Raw genomic sequence first — 9,661 nt, 5'->3', positions numbered from 1 at the left:
TTGACAAAAAACGTAAGGGGTTAGTATGTCGTTTTTTTCAATTTTTTCAACTTGCTGAAAATGCACTTTTCTGGTGAAAATAACAAAGGAAACCTCACACACACTCAACAGGGGCCCCAGGAGCACCCAAAAAGGGAATAAAAAGCCAGTTTTAAATTTTGTGATTTTTGAAAAAAACGTAAGGGGTTAGTATGTCGTTTTTTTCATTTTTTTCAACTTGCTGAAAATGCACTTTTCTGGTGAAAATAACAAAGGAAACCTCACACACACTCAACAGGGGGCCCAGAAGCACCCAAAAATGGCATAAAATGCCAAAGTTTGAGGGTGTTGATTTTTGAAAAAAACGTAAGGGGTTAGTATGTCGTTTTTTTCAATTTTTTCAACTTGCTGAAAATGCACTTTTCTGGTGAAAATAACAAAGGAAACCTCACACACACTCAACAGGGGGCCCAGAAGCACCCAAAAATGGCATAAAATGCCAAAGTTTGAGGGTGTTGATTTTTGAAAAAAACGACATACTAACCCCTTACGTTTTTTTCAATTTTTTCAACTTGCTGAAAATGCACTTTTCTGGTGAAAATAACAAAGGAAACCTCACACACACTCAACAGGGGCCCCAGAAGCACCCAAAAAGGGAATAAAAAGCCAGTTTTAAATTTTGTGATTTTTGAAAAAAACGTAAGGGGTTAGTATGTCGTTTTTTTCAATTTTTTCAACTTGCTGAAAATGCACTTTTCTGGTGAAAATAACAAAGGAAACCTCAAACACACTCAACAGGGGGCCCAGAAGCACCCAAAAATGGCATAAAATGCCAAAGTTTGAGGGTGTTGATTTTTAAAAAAAACGACATACTAACCCCTTACGTTTTTTTGAATTTTTTCAACTTGCTGAAAATGCACTTTTCTGGTGAAAATAACAAAGGAAACCTCACACACACTCAACAGGGGCCCCAGAAGCACCCAAAAAGGGAATAAAAAGCCAGTTTTAAATTTTGTGATTTTTGAAAAAAACGTAAGGGGTTAGTATGTCGTTTTTTTCAATTTTTTCAACTTGCTGAAAATGCACTTTTCTGGTGAAAATAACAAAGGAAACCTCACACACACTCAACAGGGGGCCCAGAAGCACCCAAAAATGGCATAAAATGGCAAAGTTTGAGGGTGTTGATTTTTGAAAAAAACGTAAGGGGTTAGTATGTCGTTTTTTTCAATTTTTTCAACTTGCTGAAAATGCACTTTTCTGGTGAAAATAACAAAGGAAACCTCACACACACTCAACAGGGGCCCCAGAAGCACCCAAAAATGGCATAAAATGCCAGTTTTAAATTTTGTGATTTTTGAAAAAAACGTAAGGGGTTAGTATGTCGTTTTTTTCAATTTTTTCAACTTGCTGAAAATGCACTTTTCTGGTGAAAATAACAAAGGAAACCTATCACACACTCAACAGGGGGCCCAGAAGCACCCAAAAATGGCATAAAATGCCAAAGTTTGAGGGTGTTGATTTTTGAAAAAAACGTAAGGGGTTAGTATGTCGTTTTTTTCAATTTTTTCAACTTGCTGAAAATGCACTTTTCTGGTGAAAATAACAAAGGAAACCTCACACACACTCAACAGGGGCCCCAGAAGCACCCAAAAAGGGAATAAAAAGCCAGTTTTAAATTTTGTGATTTTTGAAAAAAACGTAAGGGGTTAGTATGTCGTTTTTTTCAATTTTTTCAACTTGCTGAAAATGCACTTTTCTGGTGAAAATAACAAAGGAAACCTCACACACACTCAACAGGGGCCCCAGAAGCACCCAAAAAGGGAATAAAAAGCCAGTTTTAAATTTTGTGATTTTTGAAAAAAACGTAAGGGGTTAGTATGTCGTTTTTTTCAATTTTTTCAACTTGCTGAAAATGCACTTTTCTGGTGAAAATAACAAAGGAAACCTCACACACACTCAACAGGGGGCCCAGAAGCACCCAAAAATGGCATAAAATGGCAAAGTTTGAGGGTGTTGATTTTTGAAAAAAACGTAAGGGGTTAGTATGTCGTTTTTTTCAATTTTTTCAACTTGCTGAAAATGCACTTTTCTGGTGAAAATAACAAAGGAAACCTCACACACACTCAACAGGGGCCCCAGAAGCACCCAAAAAGAGAATAAAAAGCCAGTTTTAAAATTTGTGATTTTTGAAAAAAACGTAAGGGGTTAGTATGTCGTTTTTTTCAATTTTTTCAACTTGCTGAAAATGCACTTTTCTGGTGAAAATAACAAAGGAAACCTCAAACACACTCAACAGGGGGCCCAGAAGCACCCAAAAATGGCATAACATGCCAAAGTTTGAGGGTGTTGATTTTTGAAAAAAACGACATACTAACCCCTTACGTTTTTTTCAATTTTTTCAACTTGCTGAAAATGCACTTTTCTGGTGAAAATAACAAAGGAAACCTCACACACACTCAACAGGGGCCCCAGAAGCACCCAAAAAGGGAATAAAAAGCCAGTTTTAAATTTTGTGATTTTTGAAAAAAACGTAAGGGGTTAGTATGTCGTTTTTTTCAATTTTTTCAACTTGCTGAAAATGCACTTTTCTGGTGAAAATAACAAAGGAAACCTATCACACACTCAACAGGGGGCCCAGAAGCACCCAAAAATGGCATAAAATGCCAAAGTTTGAGGGTGTTGATTTTTGAAAAAAACGTAAGGGGTTAGTATGTCGTTTTTTTCAATTTTTTCAACTTGCTGAAAATGCACTTTTCTGGTGAAAATAACAAAGGAAACCTCACACACACTCAACAGGGGCCCCAGAAGCACCCAAAAAGGGAATAAAAAGCCAGTTTTAAATTTTGTGATTTTTGAAAAAAACGTAAGGGGTTAGTATGTCGTTTTTTTCAATTTTTTCAACTTGCTGAAAATGCACTTTTCTGGTGAAAATAACAAAGGAAACCTCACACACACTCAACAGGGGCCCCAGAAGCACCCAAAAAGGGAATAAAAAGCCAGTTTTAAATTTTGTGATTTTTGAAAAAAACGTAAGGGGTTAGTATGTCGTTTTTTTCAATTTTTTCAACTTGCTGAAAATGCACTTTTCTGGTGAAAATAACAAAGGAAACCTCACACACACTCAACAGGGGGCCCAGAAGCACCCAAAAATGGCATAAAATGGCAAAGTTTGAGGGTGTTGATTTTTGAAAAAAACGTAAGGGGTTAGTATGTCGTTTTTTTCAATTTTTTCAACTTGCTGAAAATGCACTTTTCTGGTGAAAATAACAAAGGAAACCTCAAACACACTCAACAGGGGGCCCAGAAGCACCCAAAAATGGCATAAAATGCCAAAGTTTGAGGGTGTTGATTTTTGAAAAAAACGTAAGGGGTTAGTATGTCGTTTTTTTCAATTTTTTCAACTTGCTGAAAATGCACTTTTCTGGTGAAAATAACAAAGGAAACCTCACACACACTCAACAGGGGCCCCAGAAGCACCCAAAAAGGGAATAAAAAGCCAGTTTTAAATTTTGTGATTTTTGAAAAAAACGTAAGGGGTTAGTATGTCGTTTTTTTCAATTTTTTCAACTTGCTGAAAATGCACTTTTCTGGTGAAAATAACAAAGGAAACCTCACACACACTCAACAGGGGCCCCAGAAGCACCCAAAAAGGGAATAAAAAGCCAGTTTTAAATTTTGTGATTTTTGAAAAAAACGTAAGGGGTTAGTATGTCGTTTTTTTCAATTTTTTCAACTTGCTGAAAATGCACTTTTCTGGTGAAAATAACAAAGGAAACCTCACACACACTCAACAGGGGGCCCAGAAGCACCCAAAAATGGCATAAAATGGCAAAGTTTGAGGGTGTTGATTTTTGAAAAAAACGTAAGGGGTTAGTATGTCGTTTTTTTCAATTTTTTCAACTTGCTGAAAATGCACTTTTCTGGTGAAAATAACAAAGGAAACCTCACACACACTCAACAGGGGCCCCAGAAGCACCCAAAAAGGGAATAAAAAGCCAGTTTTAAATTTTGTGATTTTTGAAAAAAACGTAAGGGGTTAGTATGTCGTTTTTTTCAATTTTTTCAACTTGCTGAAAATGCACTTTTCTGGTGAAAATAACAAAGGAAACCTCACACACACTCAACAGGGGCCCCAGAAGCACCCAAAAAGGGAATAAAAAGCCAGTTTTAAATTTTGTGATTTTTGAAAAAAACGTAAGGGGTTAGTATGTCGTTTTTTTCAATTTTTTCAACTTGCTGAAAATGCACTTTTCTGGTGAAAATAACAAAGGAAACCTCACACACACTCAACAGGGGGCCCAGAAGCACCCAAAAATGGCATAAAATGGCAAAGTTTGAGGGTGTTGATTTTTGAAAAAAACGTAAGGGGTTAGTATGTCGTTTTTTTCAATTTTTTCAACTTGCTGAAAATGCACTTTTCTGGTGAAAATAACAAAGGAAACCTCACACACACTCAACAGGGGCCCCAGAAGCACCCAAAAATGGCATAAAATGCCAGTTTTAAATTTTGTGATTTTTGAAAAAAACGTAAGGGGTTAGTATGTCGTTTTTTTCAATTTTTTCAACTTGCTGAAAATGCACTTTTCTGGTGAAAATAACAAAGGAAACCTCACACACACTCAACAGGGGCCCCAGAAGCACCCAAAAATGGCATAAAATGCTAAAGTTTGAGGGTGTTGATTTTTGAAAAAAACGTAAGGGGTTAGTATGTCGTTTTTTTCAATTTTTTCAACTTGCTGAAAATGCACTTTTCTGGTGAAAATAACAAAGGAAACCTCACACACACTCAACAGGGGCCCCAGAAGCACCCAAAAAGGGAATAAAAAGCCAGTTTTAAATTTTGTGATTTTTGAAAAAAACGTAAGGGGTTAGTATGTCGTTTTTTTCAATTTTTTCAACTTGCTGAAAATGCACTTTTCTGGTGAAAATAACAAAGGAAACCTCACACACACTCAACAGGGGCCCCAGAAGCACCCAAAAATGGCATAAAATGCTAAAGTTTGAGGGTGTTGATTTTTGAAAAAAACGTAAGGGGTTAGTATGTCGTTTTTTTCAATTTTTTCAACTTGCTGAAAATGCACTTTTCTGGTGAAAATAACAAAGGAAACCTCACACACACTCAACAGGGGCCCCAGAAGCACCCAAAAAGGGAATAAAAAGCCAGTTTTAAATTTTGTGATTTTTGAAAAAAACGTAAGGGGTTAGTATGTCGTTTTTTTCAATTTTTTCAACTTGCTGAAAATGCACTTTTCTGGTGAAAATAACAAAGGAAACCTCACACACACTCAACAGGGGCCCCAGAAGCACCCAAAAATGGCATAAAATGCCAAAGTTTGAGGGTGTTGATTTTTGAAAAAAACGTAAGGGGTTAGTATGTCGTTTTTTTCAATTTTTTCAACTTGCTGAAAATGCACTTTTCTGGTGAAAATAACAAAGGAAACCTCACACACACTCAACAGGGGCCCCAGAAGCACCCAAAAATGGCATAAAATGCCAGTTTTAAATTTTGTGATTTTTGAAAAAAACGTAAGGGGTTAGTATGTCGTTTTTTTCAATTTTTTCAACTTGCTGAAAATGCACTTTTCTGGTGAAAATAACAAAGGAAACCTCACACACACTCAACAGGGGCCCCAGAAGCACCCAAAAATGGCATAAAATGCTAAAGTTTGAGGGTGTTGATTTTTGAAAAAAACGTAAGGGGTTAGTATGTCGTTTTTTTCAATTTTTTCAACTTGCTGAAAATGCACTTTTCTGGTGAAAATAACAAAGGAAACCTCACACACACTCAACAGGGGCCCCAGAAGCACCCAAAAAGGGAATAAAAAGCCAGTTTTAAATTTTGTGATTTTTGAAAAAAACGTAAGGGGTTAGTATGTCGTTTTTTTCAATTTTTTCAACTTGCTGAAAATGCACTTTTCTGGTGAAAATAACAAAGGAAACCTCACACACACTCAACAGGGGCCCCAGAAGCACCCAAAAATGGCATAAAATGCTAAAGTTTGAGGGTGTTGATTTTTGAAAAAAACGTAAGGGGTTAGTATGTCGTTTTTTTCAATTTTTTCAACTTGTTGAAAATGCACTTTTCTGGTGAAAATAACAAAGGAAACCTCACACACACTCAACAGGGGCCCCAGAAGCACCCAAAAAGGGAATAAAAAGCCAGTTTTAAATTTTGTGATTTTTGAAAAAAACGTAAGGGGTTAGTATGTCGTTTTTTTCAATTTTTTCAACTTGCTGAAAATGCACTTTTCTAGTGAAAATAACAAAGGAAACCTCACACACACTCAACAGGGGCCCCAGAAGCACCCAAAAATGGCATAAAATGCCAAAGTTTGAGGGTGTTGATTTTTGAAAAAAACGACATACTAACCCCTTACGTTTTTTTCAATTTTTTCAACTTGCTGAAAATGCACTTTTCTGGTGAAAATAACAAAGGAAACCTCACACACACTCAACAGGGGGCCCAGAAGCACCCAAAAATGGCATAAAATGCCAAAGTTTGAGGGTGTTGATTTTTGAAAAAAACGTAAGGGGTTAGTATGTCGTTTTTTTCAATTTTTTCAACTTGCTGAAAATGCACTTTTCTGGTGAAAATAACAAAGGAAACCTCACACACACTCAACAGGGGCCCCAGAAGCACCCAAAAATGGCATAAAATGCCAAAGTTTGAGGGTGTTGATTTTTGAAAAAAACGACATACTAACCCCTTACGTTTTTTTCAATTTTTTCAACTTGCTGAAAATGCACTTTTCTGGTGAAAATAACAAAGGAAACCTCACACACACTCAACAGGGGGCCCAGAAGCACCCAAAAATGGCATAAAATGCCAAAGTTTGAGGGTGTTGATTTTTTGAAAAAAACGTAAGGGGTTAGTATGTCGTTTTTTTCAATTTTTTCAACTTGCTGAAAATGCACTTTTCTGGTGAAAATAACAAAGGAAACCTCAAACACACTCAACAGGGGGCCCAGAAGTACCCAAAAAGGGAATAAAACGCCAGTTTTAAATTTTGTGATTTTTGAAAAAAACGTAAGGGGTTAGTATGTCGTTTTTTTCAATTTTTTCAACTTGCTGAAAATGCACTTTTCTGGTGAAAATAACAAAGGAAACCTCACACACACTCAACAGGGGGCCCAGAAGCACCCAAAAATGGCATAAAATGCCAAAGTTTGAGGGTGTTGATTTTTGAAAAAAACGACATACTAACCCCTTACGTTTTTTTCAATTTTTTCAACTTGCTGAAAATGTACTTTTCTGGTGAAAATAACAAAAGAAACCTCACACACACTCAACAGGGGGCCCAGAAGTACCCAAAAAGGGAATAAAACGCCAGTTTTAAATTTTGTGATTTTTGAAAAAAACGTAAGGGGTTAGTATGTCGTTTTTTTCAATTATTTCAACTTGCTGAAAATGCACTTTTCTGGTGAAAATAACAAAGGAAACCTCACACACACTCAACAGGGGGCCCAGAAGCACCCAAAAAGGGAATAAAATGCCAGTTTTAAATTTTGTGATTTTTGAAAAAAACGTAAGGGGTTAGTATGTCGTTTTTTTCAATTTTTTCAACTTGCTGAAAATGCACTTTTCTGGTGAAAATAACAAAGGAAACCTCACACACACTCAACAGGGGCCCCAGAAGCACCCAAAAAAGGAATAAAATGCCAAAGTTTGAGGGTGTTGATTTTTGAAAAAAACGTAAGGGGTTAGTATGTCGTTTTTTTCAATTTTTTCAACTTGCTGAAAATGCACTTTTCTGGTGAAAATAACAAAGGAAACCTCACACACACTCAACAGGGGCCCCAGAAGCACCCAAAAAGGGAATAAAAAGCCAGTTTTAAATTTTGTGATTTTTGAAAAAAACGTAAGGGGTTAGTATGTCGTTTTTTTCAATTTTTTCAACTTGCTGAAAATGCACTTTTCTGGTGAAAATAACAAAGGAAACCTCACACACACTCAACAGGGGCCCCAGAAGCACCCAAAAAGGGAATAAAAAGCCAGTTTTAAATTTTGTGATTTTTGAAAAAAACGTAAGGGGTTAGTATGTCGTTTTTTTCAATTTTTTCAACTTGCTGAAAATGCACTTTTCTGGTGAAAATAACAAAGGAAACCTCACACACACTCAACAGGGGCCCCAGAAGCACCCAAAAATGGCATAAAATGCCAAAGTTTGAGGGTGTTGATTTTTGAAAAAAACGTAAGGGGTTAGTATGTCGTTTTTTTCAATTTTTTCAACTTGCTGAAAATGCACTTTTCTGGTGAAAATAACAAAGGAAACCTCACACACACTCAACACGGGGCCCAGAAGCACCCAAAAATGGCATAAAATGCCAAAGTTTGAGGGTGTTGATTTTTGAAAAAAACGACATACTAACCCCTTACGTTTTTTTCAATTTTTTCAACTTGCTGAAAATGCACTTTTCTGGTGAAAATAACAAAGGAAACCTCACACACACTCAACAGGGGCCCCAGAAGCACCCAAAAAGGGAAGAAAATGCCAAAGTTTGAGGGTGTTGATTTTTGAAAAAAACGTTTCAATTTTTTCAACTTGCTGAACATGCACTTTTCTGGTGAAAATAACAAAGGAAACCTCACACACACTCAACAGGGGCCCCAGAAGCACCCAAAAAGGGAATAAAAAGCCAGTTTTAAATTTTGTGATTTTTGAAAAAAACGTAAGGGGTTAGTATGTCGTTTTTTTCAATTTTTTCAACTTGCTGAAAATGCACTTTTCTGGTGAAAATAACAAAGGAAACCTCACACACACTCAACAGGGGCCCCAGAAGCACCCAAAAATGGCATAAAATGCCAGTTTTAAATTTTGTGATTTTTGAAAAAAACGTAAGGGGTTAGTATGTCGTTTTTTTAAATTTTTTCAACTTGCTGAAAATGCACTTTTCTGGTGAAAATAACAAAGGAAACCTCACACACACTCAACAGGGGGCCCAGAAGCACCCAAAAATGGCATAAAATGCCAAAGTTTGAGGGTGTTGATTTTTGAAAAAAACGTAAGGGGTTAGTATGTCGTTTTTTTCAATTTTTTCAACTTGCTGAAAATGCACTTTTCTGGTGAAAATAACAAAGGAAACCTATCACACACTCAACAGGGGGCCCAGAAGCACCCAAAAATGGCATAAAATGCCAAAGTTAGAGGGTGTTGATTTTTGAAAAAAACGTAAGGGGTTAGTATGTCGTTTTTTTCAATTTTTTCAACTTGCTGAAAATGCACTTTTCTGGTGAAAATAACAAAGGAAACCTCACACACACTCAACAGGGGCCCCAGAAGCACCCAAAAATGGCATAAAATGCCAGTTTTAAATTTTGTGATTTTTGAAAAAAACGTAAGGGGTTAGTATGTCGTTTTTTTCAATTTTTTCAACTTGCTGAAAATGCACTTTTCTGGTGAAAATAACAAAGGAAACTTCACACACACTCAACAGGGGGCCCAGAAGCACCCAAAAATGGCATAAAATGCCAAAGTTTGAGGGTGTTGATTTTTGAAAAAAACGACATACTAACCCCTTACGTTTTTTTCAATTTTTTCAACTTGCTGAAAATGCACTTTTCTGGTGAAAATAACAAAGAAAACCTCACACACACTCAACAGGGGGCCCAGAAGAGCCCAAAAAGGGAATAAAAAGCCAGTTTTAAATTTTGTGATTTTTGAAAAAAACGTAAGGGGTTAGT

The sequence above is a fragment of the Doryrhamphus excisus genome, chromosome 7 (genome assembly GCF_030265055.1).
Source record: "Doryrhamphus excisus isolate RoL2022-K1 chromosome 7, RoL_Dexc_1.0, whole genome shotgun sequence".
In the NCBI taxonomy this organism is placed as follows: domain Eukaryota; kingdom Metazoa; phylum Chordata; class Actinopteri; order Syngnathiformes; family Syngnathidae; genus Doryrhamphus; species Doryrhamphus excisus.
This window is presented reverse-complemented; position numbering follows the sequence as displayed.